Source organism: Petaurus breviceps, unplaced genomic scaffold, assembly GCF_028583685.1.
Source record: "Petaurus breviceps papuanus isolate PSGF00001 unplaced genomic scaffold, PetGlider_PUasm1.0 177, whole genome shotgun sequence".
NCBI classification, from domain to species: domain Eukaryota; kingdom Metazoa; phylum Chordata; class Mammalia; order Diprotodontia; family Petauridae; genus Petaurus; species Petaurus breviceps.
Window position 1 is genome coordinate 3,449,081 of NW_027185776.1, and position 18,687 is coordinate 3,467,767.

Consider the following 18,687-nt stretch of genomic DNA (forward strand, 5'->3'; position numbering starts at 1 on the left):
TGCAATCTAGTCAGACTGACTTTCTCTTTAAAGTACTCACCCTCTATCTTAAGTCTCTACCTCTGCACTGGCCTTTCCTGTTGCTTATAGTGTGCTTTCTCCTTAACTCCTGCCTAAAAGAATCCTTCCCTTCCTTCAAAATGTAGCTCAAGCACCATCTTCTACATGAAGGTTTATCTGACACCAATTCTCCAACTGCTAAGTATTTTCCTCTCTTCTTAAGCTACCTTATGTTTAACTACATTTTATTTGTATTCCTTAACTTTATATTTAGGCTGCATGTGTTTCATATGTACCTTTTATCTCTGCTGTTAAAATGTAAGCTACTTGTGAGCTGGGATTATTTATTTTATTTGTAGACCTAGGACAGAGTACTTAGTACAGTGCTTGGCCCATAGGTGTTTAATAAATATATGGTGATTGGTCAATGTAGTAAGCACTTACTGGATGTGAAGCACAGAGCTAGGTACCAGGGATAAAGGCTTAAAAGTGAAATGACACCTGCTCTCAAAGAGCTCCCATTATAAATTAAAAAGACCCTCTAAGAGGATTCAGTTGCAAATAGTCCTTAGGGTTCAAGAGCAGGCCAGCTGACAAGGTCCATGGTCCTTAAGGCATATTAGTGCCCAGCAGTCTTTGGCAGATGAAAATGAATGGTGAAACAAGACTGTCCTTGATCTGAGCTTAAAGTTTGTATATAACAACTTCTTTTCTAAATTAGAAGGGCCTCAGAAAAACTCTGATTAGTGCAGCGACTAAAGAGACTAACTGTGAGCTCCCTGAGGGCAGAGACTATTTTCTGCCTCTTTTTGCATCTCCAGAGCTTAGCACAATGCTTGGTACACAGTATGTACTTAATAAATATTTACTGACTGACTAAATACCTGATGACAAAAGCACCTTCTCTTGCTTCTAGAGATGGAGGATAAAGTAGACATTTTCAGACATGGACAATGTTTTAATTTGTTTTGTTTGACTTATTTATCATATAGTTGGAGGGTAGAGTCAGTGAACACGAAGATAATGTGGGCAGAGCCATGAAAGTGCAAGGCATGTTCAGGTAAAAGAAAGTAGTACAGTAATTTTAGTTAAGATGTCCTGATGAAGGGTCATAAGGAAACCCAATTCTCCCACCCAAACCCCAGCAAATAGCCATTCCTGACTCCCGAACCTTCTTCTTCTCAAAAGCCTTACCATTAACCTTGTTACCCAAATGTCCTGGAGGTTTTGATCCTTTTTTCATCTCTAAAACTTTAGTCCTGGGGACCCACTGTCCTAAATGGTGTGTCAACTGGTCCACTATTTTAGGCAAGTCAGTCAATGCTCCATTTTACTTTCTACTCTAGATCAACTTTTCAAGAGCCTTCCCAAAAGTCTTGCTTTAGCAGGAGTACCCATATCATCTTCCCCCCTCAAAATGCCAGAAATTCTGGAATTATTATTAAATTGTTGGAAGCTATATATCAATCTACTTGCCATGGCCCTAGGAAGCCATTCTCCCACCCATTAGAATATAAACTTCTTGGGGCGGATAGGTGGTGCAGTGAGTAAGAGCGCCGGCCCAGAGTGGGGAGGGCCCAGCATTGGTTCTGGCCTCAGATACTTAACACCCACACAAAAAAAAAAACTGGCCGTGTAACCTTGAGCAAGTTACTTAACCCCAATTGCTTTAAAAAAAAAACCAGAATATAAACTTCTTGAGGGTAGAGACTGTCTTTGCTTTTATATCCATATCCCTGACCCTTAGAAACAGCATAGCGCTCAGCACATTGTCAGTGCTTAATAAACAGCATCATTCATTCATTCACACATGAAAAAAACTCCAGAAAAACCAAAAGGTAAAGAAAACCATAAAGACTGAAAAGTAAGATTTTCAAATCAACCTAGAAATGCACAAAAAGAAATCCAAAAGCTGTTTACCAAGGTAGCCAGAAACTGCTCCAGTAAATATGGCAGTAAGCAGATAAGAGAGGGACAGCACCAGGGAAGGAAGCACAATCTCAGGTAAATAGGTTGAAAAGGAAGAGAAGATGCATCATAGACGTTAGTAAGGGAAAAAATAAACAGACTAGAAACCAAGAAAAGGAGCTATACCAATAAAGCCAACACAATCTCCACAAAAGGACTTGAATCCAGCCAGTACTCTGAAGAGAAAGGTCATGAGCCCATTTGAGCTCCAATACTTGGGAACCAGAAGCCAAATCCTAACCCTGAAATGCCAGAATAGTAGCAGTGGATGGAGCTGTCCCCCAAATGTCACAATAAAATTAAATTAGGCATCCTTCAGGCCACGAGGAGCCACAGAGACAGGTCCAGTCAGCAGCTGGATGCCAGCTCCAAGGAGGCTATGCCAGGACTCCTGAGACCAGTATGATACCCAATATCCTAGTGAGACCTTCCAGCATCACAGCTGGGGATGAAGTCTAATTAGGGATCATACATGGACGAGAAGATAGAGTGCAGATGAAGCCAGAACTGACAGTGGAACATGTGGAGGCTAAAGAAGTTAAGGACTAAAGCAGAGGGTAGGGCCTATTGCTTATTATTAATTTGAGGGATATCTGAGTTTAAGGGGTATCTAATCTACAAAGAAGACAGGACAAAACAAATCCATTCAATCCAACCAAGTAGGCCAGAGAGAACTGACCCAAACAAAACTTACACCAAGAACAATGGCTGAAAATATAAACAAACAAACAAACAAAAAAACCACCAGATATATGGACATATTATGGGTTAAGAGAAGCCTAAGGGGTAAACACAGAAAAAAGTAACCTCACAAAGTCTCTAAGTAGAGCTTCAGAGGAAAAATATATCTATAGAGCTTGAGCACAAGGGTGGCTTAAAGGAATAAAGCAAGAAATAAAAAATGAATTGGAAAAAAATGTGTTTTGAAGGAAAAACATGAAAAGCAAAACAGATTAGAACAGAAGGTATATAGCCTTTTCCAAGGGATGGACTCCCCCAAAACAGAACAAAGCATTCAGAACTCAGTGATGTCATGAAAGAACAAGAAATATTAGAAAAAATTCAAAATACTGAAAAACTAGAAGAGAATGTACATGTCTACTATAAAAAACAACTGATCTGGATAAACGAGTCAAACAGAAATAATTTAAGAATAATAAGACTACCTAAAAACTAGGAAAAAACAAAAAAAGGCTTAACAAAGTATTTCAAAAAATAATGAAAAAATAAACAAAACCTGCCCAGATCTATTAGAACCAGAGAGCCAAGCGAAAGGCCACCTCCTAAAAGAAACAATAACCTGTAAACACCTAGTAATGTCATTGACAAAATTCAGAACTTCTAACAAATATATACAGTACAAAGAACAAAAATAACGAGTTCAATGAAAGTGTAAATGAAGGATTAAAAAGAAATATAGAAAGGTAAATACATTTAACAATTGGAAAGGACTAAAGGATGATTGAGTCCTTAAAACCTAAGAAAAACCAAAGAAAAAACAAATTACTTCAGAATTCTACTGTTTTCTACTCCATCCCCTGCTGCTCTTCTGGCATTTCAGGGTTAGGATTTGGCTTCTGGTTCCCAAAGTTCACAGAGAGTTGAGACAAACAATGGGCCTGGGAGAGGCTTTGTTTTCTTTTTATTTCTTTCCAAGGAAGAAAGAAAAGGGAGAGAAAAAAAGATTACACTAAGAAAGAGATGAGGAAGGGAAGAAACTATTTTGAAAAAATAGGGTGTATAAAACAAGGGAGAGAGGAATGGGGGAGTTCACAGAACTCTTAGCTGAACTGGACAAAGGCGAGTTGAAGAAACATAAAAACTTGGTACAGAAATAAATTAAAGTTAACAGGGGAGGAGATAAAAGAGGAAGAATTAGTCAATAAACATTTATTAAGAACCATACTGTGTTCAGGTCACTGCGTCAAATACTGAGAATACAAAGAAAGGTAAAAGACGGCCATTGATCTTAAGAAACTCACAATCTAATGAGAAATAACATATAAATAACAATGTACAAACAAGTTACATACAGGATAAATTTGAAATACTCAAGAGAGGTGGCTCAGCAAATAGAGCACCAGCCCTGCAGTCAGGAGGACCTGAGTTCAAATCTGGACTCAGACACAACACACAACTAGCAATGTGACCTTGGGCAAGTCACTTAACCCCAACTGCCCTACGTTCCCCCCTCCAAAAATTAAAAAAAAAAATAAAACTGGGAGATTTAGTTTCAAATCTATTATATTAGTTTTTCAAGCTATTATCATAAACTATTACTGAATCTAATAAAAAAGAGAAAACCAAATGTTACCAAAAATGAAAAATAAGTCACAACAAATTAATGGAAATTATTTTGCCCAACTGTATGCCAACCTAGAAATTTAAATGCAATATACAAATTTTACAAAGGTATAAAATACCAAGATTAACAGGTAAAGAAACAGAACAAAAAACTCAAACTCTGAAAATTGAATTAAACAAGCCATAAAGGAAAATACCCCAGCACCAGATGAATTTACAAGTCAATTATATCAAATATCTAAAGAACAATTAATTCCAACGTTATAGAACCTGTTTGCAAAAACAAGGAAAAGAAGAAATTCTCTTAAGCTCTTTCTATGGGACAAAGATGGGTCTGATACCTAAACTATGAAGAGATAAAGCAGACTTTAAAACTCTATAGACCAATACAATATAAAGATAAAATATTAACAAGAATTTTCAACATATTAAAAAAATTATGCTCCATGACTAGGCTGGGAGTTAATTCAATATTAGGAAAATCATAAACATTTTATTCCATATTAATAATAAAAATAAAATTATATATATAAAAAGAGAGAGACAGAGAGAGCACTTTTGATAAAATACCACATTCCTTTGTGACACATATCAGGATAAGAACTCAACTTGCAATTTCAATGATTCAGGCAACTACAAGTGGAGGAACCTTCTTTGATCAATGCTAGTTAGCACCTTTTCTGTGCTATAGTCTTATAGAGTTGCCTAGAGGTCTAAGAGGGTAAGTGAGTTACTCAGGATAACCTAGCTACTGTTTATCAGGTGTAGGACTTGAATCCACATCTTGACTTAAAGAGTGTTTATTAGTATTAGTATTAGAGGAGACCCAAAAAATACTGAAGAAAACACCACCTTAAAAAATAGATTAACTCGAATGGCAAAAGAGGCCCAAAAAGCTACATTGCTTCTCCCATATTAATACAAAGACAATGAAATACATAATTATATAAGAAATAGACACAAAAAAGCTTTTGACAAGATGTAACATCCTTTGATGTTAGAAGTATTAAGAATAAAAGCAATAAATGGACTGCTACTTGAAATGGTAAATAATATAAACCTAAAGAGATAGTATTATCTGTAATAGAGAAATGCTATAGTTCTTTCCAATAAGATCAGGGGTAAAAGTAAGAATGTCCATTGTGACCACTATTATTTGACATGGTTCTAGCAATAGCAATAAAAAAGACAAAATACTCAGGGAATAAGTATATGCAAAGAAAAAAACAAAATGATCACTTTCTTTTTTATTTATTTATTTATTTATTTATTTATTTATTTATTTATTTATTTATTTATTTATTTATTTTTAAAGCAATTGGGGTTAAGTAACTTGCTCAAGGTTACACGTCCAATTATTTTGTGTGGGTGTCAAGTATCTGAGGCTGGAACCAATCCCGGCCAGGGCCGGTGCTCTTACTAACTGCACCACCTAGCTGCCCCAAAATGATCACTTTCTGCAGAAGACATAATGATTCTAGAAAGTCTACTAGATTTAATTGAAACAGTAACTTCAATAAAATAGCAGGATATAAACATAGAAAAATCTTTAGTATTTCTGTATATTACCAACAAAACTCAGTAGAAAGAGAAAAGGAAATTCCTTTCAAAATAACTAGAGTATTTATAATATCTGGGAGTTCACCTATGAAGATGCATGTAAGAATTATATGAATACAACTTTCAAATCCTCTTTAAAGAAATAAAAACAGACTTCAAAAACTTAAAAAGATTGGTTAAGCCTAACCAATATAATAAAAATGTCAATGTTACCTAAAATAATTTAAAGATTCAGTTTCATGTGACAGAAACCACCAAAGACTTACTTTATAGAACTAGTAAAAATAACGAATAATAATAAAAGTTAAATGCCAAAAATGTCAAGGATAATAATGAAAAAAGTGTGAAATAAGGAAAACTACCAAGGCCAAACCTCAAACTATACTACAAAGCAATATTCACCCAAAATATTTGGTACTGATTAAAAAAAGTAGAAATTTTCATTAGTGAAATAGATTAGGTATGTAAAAAATTCAGAAGCAACAGAACATAAATATACGTAAGGAAGTCAACTACTGAGGAGAGGATCTCTTATTTGATAAAAACTGCTATAAAGCTGGAAAATTGCTCAGCACAAATTAGGTTTTGATCAGCATCTCACACAATATATCACAGTAAGTCCTAAATATAAACAGGACCTAGCTATAAAGGTAATATAAACAAATTAAAAAAGTAAAGAATAAGATATCTTATATAACTGGAAATATAAGAAGAATTCTTGATCAAAGAAGGAATAAAGGATCAAAGGAGATTAAATGGGCTATTGTAATTATATAAAACTGAAGAGGTTTTTGTATAGATGATAAAGTTAGAATTAGAAGGGAAACAATTAATTGGGGAAAAAAAACCCCAACTTCCCAACAAATTCCTGTGATAAAGGTCTCAATATATATCCTTTATATAAGAAACTGACACAACTACTGTGTTTCCCCGATTGGAAAGAAAAACACCAGAGGGCTTATTTTCAAGGGAGGGCTTATGTTGTCCTGCCTCAGCTCTCCTCCGCGGCACTGCTCTCAATGGCGCCAGCAAGCAAATCACTGGGGAAGAACAGGATGACGCGCTCACTGCTGCAGCTCTGATTGGATGCAGCTTGGAGCGTGGCGTGCGTTTCACGGGGGGGGTGCATACAGAGGGTACTGTAATGTAGCGTGTAGTGCAGGTGATCACCTTCACTACAGTAGCAATCTCAATAGGGCTTATTTTCGGGGGAGGGCTTATTTTAGAGGAATCTTACACAGTAAGGGGAGGGCTTATTTTCAGGATAGGTCTTATTATCGGGGAAACACGGTATATACGAACAAGAGCCAATACTCCAACAGACAAATGGGTCAAAAGATATAAAAAGGCAATTCTTAGCCCTTTATCCTATCTAGGGACACTAGTCATCAAAATGGAGCAGGTGAGAGGGAAGTAGCAAAATTTATCACACTAAAGATGAATTCATTAAAGGAAGAGTAAAAATCATGATTTCAGAAAGGACAACACTAAAAAGCAGACACAATAAAGAAATAAAATGTAAAATACACACACACACAGACACCCCTTAAAGGCATAATATATAAATCAGCTGACATAGCATTTAATACCTAAAAGAAAAGTTAAGCAATTTACAGAGAGGGATAGTAAAACTATAAAAGTGAGAGATTCCAATGTACTCTTTTCAGATCCAGAAAAATCTAACAACAAGAAAGAAGTTAAGGATCTAAAAAGAACTTTAGAAAAGCCAGAGCTCTCTGGCAATTAATAAATGAAAATAAAAAAGAGTTTAACATATTTCTTAGATAGGTGTGACACCTTTACAAAAATGAACCATACACTAGGAAGTAAAATTTTCATTAAAAACGCAGAAAAGCAGAATATTAAACTATTTATTGACTACAATGCAATAAAAGTTACATTAATATGGGCTTTTGAGGAAAGAATTTAAAATTAATTGACTAAATATTTTGTCATTAAAGAATTGATGGGTCAACCCCCCCCCAAATAGAAATTTTAATTAAAGAAAATTACAGTAACAAGGTAATATGTAAAAAAAAAACATTTCAAATGTAGCTAAAGTAGTTCATACAGGAAATCTTCTATCTTTAAACAGCTTCATCAACAACAACAAAAAAAAAAACAGAAAAGAACAGAAGAATAAATTGGATAAACAACTAAAAAAAAAACCCTAGAAAATTGACATCAAAAGTCCAAACTAAGTACCAAAACAGAAATTCTGAAAGTCTGTATGATTTTTAAAATAGAAAGGAAAAAAATCATTGAACTTATTAATAAAACTAGAAATAATTTTTAAATTAGTGACAGATAATCAGCTCATCTGAGTTTTTTAAAGAGAGAAGAAAACCAAATTGTGTAAGTAAAAAATGAAAAGGGAGAAACATTACAACTGAAGATGAGTAAAAAAGTATTCTGTCAAACTACAGATGAACAAAACTGATAATGTAGATGAAACAAATATTTATAAAAATATTAAATACCCATATTAATAGAAAAAGAAATGTATTATTTAGGGGGCAGAGCCAAGATGGCAGAGTAAAAGCAGGAAATTGCATGAGTGCCCGCACCAAGCACCTCCAATATCTGTAAAGTATGACTCTAAACAAATTTTAGAGCTACAGAACCCACAAAGTGACAAAAAGAAATAAATCTCCTGCTGGAGGAAGCCCAGCAGGCTGACAGGAAGGATCTATCACATCTAGCTGGGAGCCATGCACAGTCCCACATGAGCCACACAGGCCTGGACCCAGGGTGGCCCCAGATTCAGGGCGGCCCCAAACAGCAGCCCATACTGGCTGGAGCAGACTTCAGGAGAGTGAATCACTAGCAGCTATGGTGGTTTCCAGACTTCTCAACCCATAAACACCAAAGAGAAAGTAAAAGGTCAGTGGGGAACTCCCCTACCCCGGGGAGGAGAGGTGGCGGAGGTGCAGCGGCTGCAGCTCCTGCTGTGTGGCTGCTTCTGGAGCTCCTGGCCTCCAGATTGTAGGGGGACCAAGTGACCATTCAGAGGGTAATTGCTCTTGCTTTGACCTGCTTTGGTCTGGGTTGCTGTCTTGGGCAGTGGTCCTGGGGGGAGAAACACCAGTGTGCCAGAGCTTATGGTGGCTGTAGAGTGGGCACCCTCCTCAGACCTGTGACAACATTTGAGAAAACCCCAGCAATTTGGGACAAAGCTCTCTCAACTGTGAAAGCAGAGTTCTACCATGGCAAAGAGCTCAAAAGTCAAGTAATTGGCTGGCAAGATGAGCAAGCAGAGGAAGCACAATAAGACCACAGAATCCTTTTTTGGGGACAAAAAGGATCAAAACATGGCACCAGAAGAAGTCAACAAAGTCAAAACTCCTGCATCAAAAGCCTCCAAGAAAAATATGATCTGGTGACAGGCTGTAGAAGAGCTCAAGAAGGATTCTGAAAATCAAGTAAGAGAAGAGGAAGAAAAATTGGGAAGTGAAATGAGAATGATGCAAGAAAATCATGAAAAGAGAGTCAACAGCCTGCTAAAGGAGACCCCCCCCCCAAATACTGAAGAAAATAACACCTTAAAAAACAGACTAACTCAAATGGCAAAAGAGGCCCAAAAAGCCAATGAGGAGAAGAATGCCTTAAAAGCCTCATTGCCCAGATGGAAAAAGGATTTCAAAAACTCACTGCAGAGAATAATTCCTTCAAAATTAGATTGGAGCAAATGGAAGCTAATGACTTTATGAGAATCAAGATACTATAAAACAGATCCAAACAAATGAAAGAATAGAAAGCAATGTGAAATATCTCACTGGAAAAACCACTGACCTGGAAAATAGATGCAGAAGAGATAATTTAAAAATTATTGGACTACCTGAAAGCTATGATCAAAAAAATAAACCTAGAAATCATCCTTCAAGAAATTCTCAAGGAAAATTGCCCTGATATTCTAGAACCAGAGGGCAAAACAGAAATTGAAAGAATTCACTGATCCCCTCTTGAAAAAGATCCCAAAAAGAAAACTTCTAGGAATATCATAGCCAGATTCCAGAGCTCTCAGATCAAGGAGAAAATATCACAAGCTGTCAGGAAGAAACAATTTGAGTTTTGTGGAAACACAATCAGGATAACACAAGATCTAGCAGCTGCTACACTGAGGGATCAAAGGGCTTGGAATATGATATTCCAGAGGTCAAAAAGTGTCTGTACTGGCATCTTACACCATATATAAAAATTAAATACAAACAGTAACATAATTTAGATATAAAAAGTAATACCAGAAGCAAATTAAAGGAACAAGAAAGAAGATACCTTTCACAACAATGGGTAGAAGAAAAGTGTTTGACCAAACAAGGGATAAAAAAGGATCACAGAAGATAAAATGGATAATATTGGCTACCAAGTTTTTTTCTTTTTGCTATATAAACATTTTATTTTTTCCAATAACAAGAACAATTTTTTTTTAATTTTTTTAAACATTCATTTTTTAAAATTTTGAGTTCCAAACTCTCCCTTCTTCTCCTCACCCTCATTGAGAAGGCAAGTAATTTGATGTCAGTTATACACATGCAAGCAAATAAAACATTTCCATATCGGTCATACTGTAAAAGAAAATAGACCAAAAGACAAAAAAGAACTACCAAAAAAAAACCCTCCAAGAAAAATAAAGTCTTTTTTTTAATTGCTTCAATCTGGATTCAGACTCCATTGGTTCTTTCTCTGAAAGTGAAAGATATTTTTCATCATAAGTCTTGGAATTGTCTTAAATCACTGTATTGCTGAGAATAGTTAAGTCATTCACAGTTTATCCTTGTACAATATTGCTATTATTGTGTACAGTGTTCTCCTGGTTCTACTCACTTCCCTTTGCATCAGTTCAGGTAGGTCTTTCCAGGTTTTTCTGAAACCATCCCTTTTAAAAAATCTAATTAACCAAAGGTTTATCTATTTTATTGTCCCCCACCTCCATAAAACCAATTGTTAGTTTTATTAGTTCAATAGTTTTCTTAATTTTAATTTTATTAATCTCTCCTTTGGTTTTCAGAATTGCTAATCTGGTATTTAATTTTGGATTTTTGATTTCTTCCTTTTCTAGTTTTAGTTGCATGCCCAACTCATTGATGTCTTCTCCCCCTATTTTATTCATGTAAGCATTTAGAGATAGAAAACTTCCCCTGAGAACTTTCACTGCATCCTGTAAGATTGCGTATGTTGTTTCATTATTGTTATTCTCTTAGATGAATGACTGATTATTTCTATGATTTGTTTTGACCAACTCATCCTTTAGGATTAGATTATTTAGTTTCCAATTAATTTTTAGTCTGTTTTATCTTGGTCCTTTATTACATGTAATTTTTATTGTACCATGATCTGAAAAGGATACATTTAATATTTCTGCCTTTCTGCATTGAATTGAGGTTTTTATACCCTAATACATGATCAGTTTTTGTACAGGTGCCATGTACCACCAAGAAAAAGGCATGTTCTTTTCTTTCCCTATTCAGTTTTCTCCAGAGGTCTGTCATATCTAACTTTTCTAAAATTCTATTCACCTTCTTAAACTTCTTGTTTATTTTATGGTTAGATTTATCTAGTTCTGAGAGGGGGAGGTTGAGGTTCCCTACTAGTATGGTTTTGTTGTCTATTTCTTCCTGTAACTCCTTTAATTTCTCCTCTAAGAATCTGGATGCTATACAACTCAGCACATATGTATTTAGTAATGACATTACTTCCTTGTCTATGGTACCTTTCAGCAGGATGTAGTTTTCTTATCTTTTTAATTAGATCTATTTTTGCTTTTGCTTTGTCTGAGATCAGGATTGCTGCCCCTGCTTTTTTTTTACTTCAGCTGAAGCATAATATATTCTGCTCCAGTCTTTTACCTTTATTCTGTGTGTATCCCTCTGCTTCAAATGTGTTACTTATAAACAATATATTGTAGGATTATGGTTTTTAATCTACTCCATTCACTTCCATTTTATGGGAGGGTTCATCCCATTCACATTCACAGTTATGATTAGTATCTGTGTCTTTCTCTACATCCTATTTTTGCCCCACTTATGTTTTGCTCTCTCCTTTCTCTCTTCTCACTGAGTTTTGCTTTTGATCACCACCTTCCTCAATCTGCCCTCTCTTCTATACACCCCCTCCATTTTCTTTCCCCTTTCCCCTCCTACTTCCTATAGAATAAGTTAGGTTTCCATACCGGAGTATGTTATTCTCTCTTTGAGTCAAATATGATGAGAGTAAGGTTCAAAGAATGCTCATCTCCCTTCTTTCCCTCTACTGTAATAGGTTTTTGTGCCTCTTCATGTAATTTACCGTTTTCTGCCTCCTTTCTTCTTCTCCCAGTACAATTCCTTTTCACCACTTACATTTTTTATCATTACATCAAAGTCAACATATACCTACACCCACTGTCTATGTATACCCCTTTCAAATGTCATAATAAAGACACAGTTCTCAAGAGTTACACATTTCATCCTCCCATGTAGGGATGCAAACAGTTTGCCCTTATTGAATAACATGGTTTTTCTTTCCTGTTTAGCTTTTTATGCCTCTTTTGAGTCTTGTATTTAAAGATCAAATTTTCTGTTAAGCTCTGGTCTTTTTATCAGGAAGGTTTAGAAGTCCCCTATTTCATTGAATATCCATTTCCTCCCTTGAAAGATTATGCTCAGTTTTGCTAGTTAGTTGATCCTTGGTTGTAATCTAAGCTCCTTTGCCTTACATAACATCAAATTCCAAGCCCTCCAATCTTTTAATGTAGAAGCTGCAAGCTCCTGCATAATCCTGAACTGTGGTTCCATGATATTTAAATTGTTTCTTTCTGACTGCTTGCAATATTTTTCCTTGACCAAATAATTCTGGAATTTGGCTACAATATTCCTTGGAGCTCTCAATTTGGGATCTCTAGGAGGTGATTGGTGGATTCTTTCTATGACTATTTTACCTTCTTGTTCTAGGACCTCAAAGCAATTTTCATTGATGATTTCTTGAAAGATGCTATCCAGGCTCTTTTTTTTTTGATCATCGGTTTCAGGTAGACCAATAATTCTTAAATTATCTCTCCTGGATCTATTTTTCTGGGTCAACTGTTTTTCCAATGAGGTATTTTGTTTTCTTCTACTTTTTAATTCTTTTGATTTTGTTTGACTGTCTCATAGAGTCAATAGCTTCTACTTGCCCAGTTCTAATTTTTAATGAATTGTTTTTTTTTCTATTAGATTTTGTATCTCTTTTTTCATTTGGCCCTTTTTACTTTTTAAGTTCTCTTCAGTGAGTTTTTGTGCCTCCTTTCCCACTTGGTCAATTCTACCATTTAAGGAATTGTTTTCTTCAACGTACTTTTTTCTCCCATTTGGTCAACTGTATTTTTTAAAGACTTACTTTCTACAGTAAATTTTTGTCTTTCCTTTTCCAAGCTACTGACTATCTCTTGCATAGCTTTCATTTCTTTTCCCAATTTTTCTTCTACCTCTCTTATTTGACTTTTAAAATTCTTTTTGAGCTTTTCCAAAAAGTCTTTTTGGACTTGAGACCAATTCATATTCCCCTTTTAGATTTCAGATATGGGTATATTGACAATGTTGTCCTCTTCTGAATTTTTGACTTGATGTTCCCTGTCCCCATAGTAAGAATCTGTGGTCATTGTCCATTTCTGCTTTTTGCTCATGATGTTTGTTTATTTCCTGGCTTTTAAAATTCAACTCTCTTGACTCCCGAGCTAACAGCAGAGTGTGCAGCCGCAGGAACCTCTGGAGAGATGCCCAAATCAAAGGAACTTATTTCTTCAAGCTCATCTGGGAGTGATTCTGACAGTGAAATTGACAAAAAGAAAAAGCAAGCTCTTCCAGAAAAACCCATAAAGAAGCAAAAGACAGGAGAAAGTTCTAAAGCACCAGCTTCATCCAAGCAAAGCAGCAGCTGAGATGATCATATGTTTCAGATTGGAAAAATGAGATATGTCAGTGTTCAGGACTTTAAAGGAAAAATCCTAATTGATATTACAGAATATTGGATGGGTCAGGAAGGTTAAATGAAACCTGGTAGAAAAGGTATTTCTTTAAATCTAAAACAATGGAGCCAGCTGAAGGAACAGATTTTTGACAATGATGATTCAGTGAGAAAACTGTAAAATCAGAGCCATATGAAACCTATACTGTTTTGGTTGTGTGTGTGTGTGTGTGTGTGTGTGTGTTTTTAAGCAATTGGGATTAAGTAACTTGCTCAAGGTTACACGGCCAGTTATTTCTGGGTGTGGTGCTGAGTATCTGAGCCCAGGATTCAATCTCCAGGTCATCCCAACACTGGAGCTGATGCTCTTACTTGCTGAGCCACCTGGCCGCCCCTAAGCAATTGGGGTTAAGTAACTTGCTCAAGGTTACACGGCCAGGTGTTTCTGGGTGGGTGCTAAGCGTCTGAGCCCGGGATTCGATCTCCAGGTCATCCCAACACTGGAGTTGGTGCTCTTACTCACTGTGCTACCTGGCCACCCCTGTTTTAGTTGTTTTAATCAGCCTTTTTACTCTGGCTTTTGTTTTCTAAACTATTTGTTTTCCAAGCTATTGTATATTTGGATTGCAAAACAATTTGTAAGATGAATCCTTTTTAAAAAAAATGTCCATTAAAAGTGCATTCCGAGTGAAGCTAATTGTCTATACTTTATTAAAAAGGAATGATTTGCATCTACCACCTGGTGTAAAATAAAATCAAGTAATAAAAAAAGCTGAACTCTCTTGCAGGAGCACAGGGGGCATTGACCCAAGTTTCTTGTGCTGGTCACTGGCTTTGTGTGCCAGGACCTCAGGTGCTGGCAGCTGGAGGATATAGGGGTCTCTCAGCTTACCTGGAGCTGAGCTGGGGTCAGCAACACTGAAGTTCTTGGGGTGGAAGGGGATCTGGCCCCTCAAGGATGGCTGCTCTGAAGCACCAGAAAGTTTGGCTACTGGAAGACACCTGCCAGCATGGAGCTGTGCTGAAGGCTGCTGTAGTTTGCCAGTTCCCCTGCCCGTGCCAAGGCACTTGGTGGGTCCTGGTGTTGGCACTTGCCTGCTCCACAACCCTGGGGCTCAGTATCTCCCATCGGTCCCACTGATTTGCTGGGATGCCTCCTGTCCTGTACTGCTCCCCTTCCACCAGAGGGAGAGGGATCTTTCTGTTAATTCCTCAAGCTTCCCAGGTTAAAAGACAATACAGCAGTACCTTGTCTTTCTACTGGCTAAGCTGTTCCAGGGTTTTTCCTGGGGTGATGTTTTCTGGGTTTTTAGAGCTCAATAAAGGACAGGGAGAGTGGTTTAACTTCTTACTTCTTCAACTCTGCCATCTTGGTTCCCAGAAGTCGAATCTCTAAAATCATCCTTCTTGTCATTTCTTATAGCACAAAACTATTCCATTATTATCATATACCACAGTTTATTCAGCCATTCCCCAACTGATAGGCATCCCCTCAATTTCCTCTTTGCAACCACAAAAAGAGCTGCTAGAAATATTTTTTGTACATATTGGTCCTTTTCCTTTTGAAAAAATCTCTTTGGGATACAGACCTAGTAGTGGTATTGTTGGATCAAAAGGTGTGCATAGTTTTATAGTCCTTTGAGGATAGTTCCAAATTGCTGTCTAGAATGGTTGGATCAGTTCCCAACTCCACCAACAATGCATTAGTATTCCAATTTTCCCACATCCCCTCCAACATTTCTCATTTTTTTCCTGTCATAATAGCTAATCTGATATGTGTGCAGTGATATTTCAGAACTGTTTTAATTTGCATTCTCTAGTCAAGAGTGATTTAGAGCAGTTTTTCCTATGAATAAAGATAGCTTTGATTTCTTCATGTGAAAACTTATTCATATCCTTTGATCATTTATCAACTGGGAAATGACTTGTATTCTTATAAATTTGACCTGGTTCTCTATATATTTGAGAAATGAATCCTTTATCAGTGAAATTTGCTATAAAAATTTTCCCCAAGTTTTTTGCTTTCCTTCTCATCTTGGTTGCATTGGTTTTGTTTGTGAAAATTTTTAAATTGAATGTAATTTGGATGCTATACTAGTTCATGCATATATGTTTAATATTACTATTACTTCATTGTCTATGGCATGTTTTAGCAAAATGTCATTTCTCTGCATATCTATTTTGATTACATTTTTGCTTTTGCTTTGTCTGAGATTACTGCTACCTAGGCTTTTTTTTTTTTATTTCAGCTGAAGCACAATAAATTCTGCTCCAGCTCCTTACCTTTACTCTGTGTGCCTCTCTCTGCTTCGAGTGTGTTCCTTAAAAACAACATACTGTAGGATTCTGTTTTTTAATCCACTCTGCTATCCACTTCTGTTTTAAAGGTGAGTTCATTCCATTCACATTTACAGTTATGATTACTATTTTAATCCTACTCCCCCCTCCCAGTTTATTCTTCTCTATCATTTCACCCTGCCCCTTCAACAGTGTTTTACTTCTATCACCTTCCCTAATCCTGCCTCCATTCTATCAGCATCCCCTTACTCTCATCCCTCCCCCCTCCTACTTCCCTGTAGGGTAAGATAGATATCTATACCCAACTGAGTATGTGTGTTATTCCCTCTTGGGCCAATTCTAGTGAGAGTAAGGTCCAAGTGTTGCCTGCTATCACCACCCCCATCTTCTACCTCTACCTTTCCCCTTCTCCCAGTGCATCCCTCTTTCTTACTCCTTAATTTTTTTACATCTTCCCATCATAGTCAACTCACACCCATGCCTTCTGTCTATACATACTCCTAACTGCCCTAACAATGATAAAAGTTCTTAGGATTTATAAGTATCTTCCCATGTAAAGAGTTTTACCATATTGAATCCCTTAAGATTTCTCTTTTGTGTTTACTTTTTTATGCTTCTCTTGAGACTTGTATTTGAAAGTCAAATTTTCTATTCAGCTTTGGTCTTTTCAACAGTAATGCTTGAAAGGCCTCTATTTCATTAAATACCCATTTTCCCTCTGAAGTATTACACTCAGTTTTGCTTTGTGATTCTTGGTTGTAATTCTAGCTCCTTTTCCTGATCCTTTGATGTAGAAGTTATTAAAACCTGTGCAGTCCTGACTATGGTTCCACAATATTAAAATTATTTCTTCCTGGTTGCCTGCAATATTTTCTCCATGACCTGGGAACTCTGGCACTAGGCTATAATATTCCTGGGAGTTTTTATTTTGAGATCTCTTTCAGGAGGTAATCAGTGGATTCTTTCTATTTCTATTAACGCCCTGGTTCTAGACTATCACGGAAGTTTTCCTTGATAATTTCTTAAAATATCATGTGCAGGCTCTTTTTTTGATCATGGCTTTCAGGTAATCCAGTAATTCTTAAATTCTCTTTGTTCTATTTTCCAGATCAGTTGTCTTTCCAACAAAATATTTAACATTTTCTAACTTTTCATTTTTTGGATTTTGTTTTATTGCTTCTTGATATTTTATTAGCTTCCACTTGCCCGATTCTAACTTTTAAGGAATTATTTTCTCCAGTGAGCTTTTGAACTTCCTCTTCCATTTGGCCTATTCTGTATTTTTTAAAGTTGTTATTTTCTTCAGTGGTTTTTTATTTATGCCTCCATGACCAAGCTGCTGACTTTTTTTCGTGATTTTCTTGTATCACTCTCATTTCTTTTCCTTCCTCTACCTCTCTGATTTTTAAAATCCTTTTTGAGCTCTTCCTGGAATTCTTTTTTGAACCAATTCTGAGACTAATTCACATTTTTCTTTGAGGCTCTGCATGTAGTTGCTTTGATTTCATTGTCTTATTCTCTGAGTTTGTGTTTTGATTTTTTTCAGTCACCATAGTAACTTTCTATGGTCAGGTTCTTTTTTTGTTGCTTTCTCAGTTTTCCAAGTTTATTTCTTGACTTCTAACTTTATTTTCAAGTTGAGTTCTGCTCCTGGAATTGAGAGGGCACTGTCCCAAACTTCAAGTTATTTGTGCTACTGTTTTCAGAGTTAGTTCTGTGGATCTGTAATTTTAGTTCTTCTAAGGTGGTATAATCTAAGGAAAGGTGTGATTACTGCTCTCCTGGACTGTGCTCTTATGTGTGAGTGACCATAAGCACTCTTCCTCTGCCTTGGAACTGTGACCAGGGTCTTCACTCCTGTTAGTGCCCAGCACTATGTATAGGCAATGCAACAAAGTCCTGCTCCCAGTACCAACAAAGGGTCCCTTGTAATCTCCTTCTGACCAGTTGTCCCACCCACTTACTGTCTAGGGCTTGAAAGCTCAATAATTCAATCACTTCAAAGGGCTGCTGCTACCATGACCTGTGCTGGATTGAACTCCATTCTCACCCCAATGAGATAGACCTTTCCTGCCAAACTTCTAGCTTTTATTGGTTCTGCTGCTTCAGAGTTCATTTTGAGGCATTATTTTTAACATCACTTGAAGGAGAATTTGGGAGAGTTCAGATGAATCACTGACTTTATTCCACTGTCTTGGTTCCACACACAGTTAAATAAAAAAAAAATTTCCACAAGTAAAATCAACAAGTTAAAATTTAGAATAGAAACAGGCAACTGGGGGAAAAATCTGTGTATCAAGTTTCTCTTATAAAAGTCTCATATATCCAAGATACATGAGGAACTAAGATGTGTCTACATCTCAGGAGTGAGACTAAGGCTAGATATATAGATCTGGGAATCATCACATTATTGAGATGATAAAGGAACTCATGAAGCTGAAAAGATCACTAAGAGAGAGAATGATAAGCAAAAAAAGAAGAGTCCTAGACAGAGCCTTGGGGGACATACATGACATGAATGAAGACCCAGCAAAGGAGACTCAGAAAAAAAAATGGTAAGACAGATAGGAGAAGCAGGAAAGAGCAGTGGCACACACACACACACACACACACACACACACACACACACACACACAC

At 36.5% G+C, this 18,687-nt stretch overlaps 1 protein-coding gene and 1 pseudogene across 3 annotated transcripts in view; one reads left to right on the forward strand and one right to left on the reverse strand.

The window, feature by feature from the left end:
* PPP4R4 (protein phosphatase 4 regulatory subunit 4) overlaps positions 1–18,687 on the reverse strand; it is a 136,787-nt gene that overhangs the window by 84,934 nt on the left and 33,166 nt on the right. The gene's annotated exons all lie outside the window — the stretch shown is intronic.
* On the forward strand, positions 12,817–13,944 carry LOC138159717 (activated RNA polymerase II transcriptional coactivator p15 pseudogene; annotated as a pseudogene).